At 36.9% G+C, this 4,529-nt stretch overlaps 1 pseudogene; it reads right to left on the bottom strand.

Moving 5' to 3' along the window:
- Positions 1-1,884: 1,884 nt before the first annotated feature.
- Positions 1,885-3,810, bottom strand: LOC109456633 (heat shock cognate 71 kDa protein; annotated as a pseudogene).
- Between the last annotated feature and the right edge of the window lie 719 nt (positions 3,811-4,529).

Below are 4,529 nucleotides of genomic sequence, written 5' to 3' on the forward strand. Positions count from 1 at the left end.
GAAGCTTTATTCATAATTGGCAAAACTTGGAAGTAACCAAAATGCCCTTCAGCGCATGAATGGCTAAATAAACTAATAAACATCCAGACAATTAAATATTTTAAAGCACTAAAAACAGTTATCAAGCATGAGAAGATGTGAAAAATCTTAAACACATAATACAAAATGAAAGAAGCCAATCAGAAAAAGGTTATTTATTGTATAATTATAACCGTATGACATTCTGGAAAAGGCAAAACTATGCAGACAATAAAAAGATTAGTGGTTGCCAGAAGTTTGGGGTATGGGTAGAGAAATGAATAGGCAAACACAGAGGGGTTTTAGCTCTATAAAAATACTCTGTATGCTACTATAATGATGGACATTAATTATTAAAGATTTTTCCAAAAGTCAATGTCCTGAATGGATCCAAAACTTTTACCTTTCATGGGCATTTGACTTTGGGGAAGAGACACAAGTTGCACGGTGCCAGATCCAGTGAATAAGGTAGATGAGGACACACCATGATGTTTTTATTTGACAGAAATTGCCGTACCAGAAGTGATGTGTGACACGAAGCCTTTCCATTGTGATCAAAACATATGTGAATGCTGCTGTCAGTGACATCCAATGGAAAGGCAGGGATTGTCAATACAGGAAGCGGCGGGTCAAACCTTAGTAACCAGTGTGTGACAAGTTTCAACTTGTTCGGTGCAGTCAGACCTTGTTAGACTTCGGGTGGTCATATAGTGTGGTCATATATAAATATATACACATATGTGTGTGTGTATATATATATATATATATATATATATATATATATATGTAATTATATATGGTACATGATGTATCTATACATATATTGTGACATTATATGCATATATGTGTATATATACGTATATACATATATATGTGTATATATATATATGTATATATACACACACAGATATATATGTGTGTGTGTGTGTGTATATATATATATATATATATATATATATATATATATATGCATATACATTTATATGAAAACACATACACTGGGGTTGCCAAGGAAATACATACAAGTGGACACTTTGACCAACGTTGCTCAAGCGGTAGTTTGCCATAATCAGAAGTTTCTGGATGCTGATGGTAACCACTTTGAGTACCTCTTATTATTGCAGAAGTCAAACGTCATTTGTATTCATCTTTTTATCAGTATATATTGAGTATTACAATTTTAATAGTGTTTTTCTTTCTTAAAATGTGTATACTCTTTTTGGCACCCTCTTTGTGTGTGTGTGTGTGTGTGTGTGTATACTCAGATACATATAAGAGACATACATAAGATATATATCCTATATATATGACATATGTGTGTATATATACATATATGTATATATACATATATACATATATATACATATATATACATATATATATATATATATATATATATATATATATATACACACACACATATGTATCTCACATATTCTTTATCCATTCCTTCATTCATTGATGGGCACTTAGATTATTTCCATATTTTGACTACTGTGAATAATGCTGCAATAAACATAGGAGTACAGACATCTTTTCCATGTCCTGTTTTTATTTTCTTTGTATATATACCTAGAAATGGGATTGCAGGATCATTTAGCATTTTATTGTTTTTGTTGTTGTTTTTGCCAATTTTAAATAGTTTTTATTTTTTTAAGATATCCCATTTTCTACTTTACAATACAATGCTTATCAAGTGCATCATTATTTTCTTTCCCTGTGCACATATTCCCTATTCAGGTATCAAGAATGTCTGATTATTTACTATACAACAGCTCAATTTTAAAAGTGCCATGGAATTTGCTACAAATTTGTGTCCTTCTGTATTCTGTGGGGAACAATGCTGTATTTATGCTCAAGTTTGGCTTAATCAACCTCTTCAATGGTGGGCCCAGAAGAAGCACCATGAGAAGTAGGGGGTCCACCATCAGGAGCCCCTGCATCCCTCCCGGCATGCCTCTCTCACTCTGGTACAGCTTGGTAATGATGGGGTTGCAGACTTTTTCCAGCTCTTTTTGCTGATGTTCAAATTCTTCCTTCTCTGCAGTCTGATTCTCATTAAGCCAGTTGATGATTTCCCTGAACTTGTCAGGAATCTTCTGTCTGTCCTCATCATTGATCTTGCCTTGAAGTTTTTCATCTTCAGTAGTTTTTTTCTTGTTGAAAGCACAGGATTCAAGTGAATTTTTGTCCCTCTGTTTCTCATCTCCAGTTTTGTACTTCTCAGCTTCCTGGACCATGCATTCAATGTCCTCCATGCTCTGACGACCCTTGTCATTAGTGATGGTGATCTTCTTCTCTTTTCCTGTACTCTTATCCACAGCAGAGACATTGAGGATGCCACTGGCATCAATATCAACAGTGACTTCAATCTGAGGAACTCCACGAGGTGCAGGAGGTATGCCTGCAAGTTCAAACTTTCCAAGCAAATTGTTATCCTTGTCCATGGCCTTCATAAACCAGAATGAGCACACCAGTTTTTTTGTCAGCATAGGTAGTGAAGGTCTGTGTCTGCTGGGTCGGGATGGTAGTATTGCGCTCGTTGAAGACAGTCATGACTCCACCATCATTTTCAATGCCAAGGGAAAGAGGAGTGACAGCCAACAGCAACAAATCTGGGATATTTTCATATTTGTCTCCAGATAGAATGGCTATCTGGAAGGCTGCACCTTAAGCAACAGCATCATCAGGGTTGATGCTCTTATTCAACTCTTTTCCATTGAAGAAGTCCATAGGAGTTTCTGAACCTTGGGGTTATGGGTAGAACCACCAACGAGGACAATATCATGGACCTGGGACTTGTAGAGCTTGGCATCCTGGAGGGCTTTCTCTACTGTGCCCAGGGTGCCATGGAAAAGGTCACCATTCAGTTCTTCAAATCAGACACGGGTGACAGTGATATAGATGTCGATTCCTTCATAGAGCAAATCAATCTCAGTACTGGCCTGGATGCTGGAAGAGAGTATGCTTAGCGCATTCACAAGCAGTACGGAGGTGACGGACAGCCCTCTTGTACTCGCTGATGTCCTTCTTATGCTTGCACTTGAACTCTGCAATAAAATGGTTGACCATTTGATTTTCAAAGTCTTTTCCACCTAAGTGGGGTCCCCAGATGTAGATTTGACCTGAGATTCCATCTCCAATTGAGAATTGACACATCTAAAGTGTCACCCCCAAGTCAAAGATCAGCACATTTCTTTCAGCTCCAACCTTTTTATTGAAGCCATTAAGTAACAGCAGCAGCAATTGACTCACTAATGATACAAAGTACACTGAGACCAGCAGTGGTTCTGGCATCTTTGGTAACCTAATGATGAAAGTCAAGGAATTAAGCAGGTACTGTGATGACAGCATTGAATAATAGTCTTCCCAAGGTAGGCTGCTGCAATTTCCTTCATCTTGGTCAAAACCATAGGTGACACTTTCTCTGGAGAGAAACTTTTTGTCTGTCTCTCGTATTCTACTTGGACCTTGGGCCTGCCAGTATCATTGACCACCATGAAGGGCCAATCACATCAGATTGAAGGGCTTCACATCAGGTTGAACAACAGCATCATCAAATCTATGTCTGATCAGGCTTTTGGCATCAAAACCCATGTTGATTGGGTTCATTGCAACTTGATTCTTTGCAGTATCACCAATCAATCGTTCGATATCAATAAAGGCTATATAATGTGGGGTAGTTTGGTTTCCCTGATCATTGGCAATTATTTCTACTTTTCTGTGCTGGAAGACACCCACACAAGAGTAGGTGGTGCCAAGATCAATGCCAACTGCAGGTCCCTTACACATGGTTGCTTGAGTGTATGTGAGGATTTCAAAGAAGAGAGATCCTGACAGCTGCCCCTGCATTCAATGAGCTGGTAGTTCTGTTTTTAATTTCTTGAGGACCTTCCATACTTTTTTTCATAGTGGCTGTACCAATTTGCATACCCACCAGCAGTGTACAATTTGCATTCCCACCAACAGTGTACAAGGGATCCTTTCCTCCACATGCTCATAAGTGCTTGTTATCTCTTGTATTTTTGATAATAACTATTCTAACAGGTGTGCAATAATATCACATTGTGGATTTGATTTGCATTTCCCTAATGATTAGTGATGTTAAGCATCCTTTAGAGTACCTTACGGGCATCTGTATGTCTTCTTTAGAAACATGTCTATTTAGTTCCTCTGCTTATGTGTGAATTGTAACTACGTCTCAATAGAATTGTTTTAAAATGAATGGAGTAAATTTATAGTATCAAGAATGTGTATATGTAGGAATCTGTCCATCTGTATCTACCTATCATCTACGTCTTAATATTTCCATATATATATATTGCAGAATAAAATTTCGCTTTTGTTATTCTGTATGTATATATATATATTGATCTATGCACCAAGCTATCTTCCTATCTCTTCTTATCTCTTTATTGTGTATTTAAAATTTTAGGTTTAATGTTTTTCCAGGTCAAGTATTATAGCACCTTTTTTTTTTTTTTTTTTTTAAGTTATGGAACATTTTCTTT

The sequence above is a fragment of the Rhinolophus sinicus genome, linkage group LG03, assembly GCF_036562045.2.
Source record: "Rhinolophus sinicus isolate RSC01 linkage group LG03, ASM3656204v1, whole genome shotgun sequence".
NCBI lineage: Eukaryota > Metazoa > Chordata > Mammalia > Chiroptera > Rhinolophidae > Rhinolophus > Rhinolophus sinicus.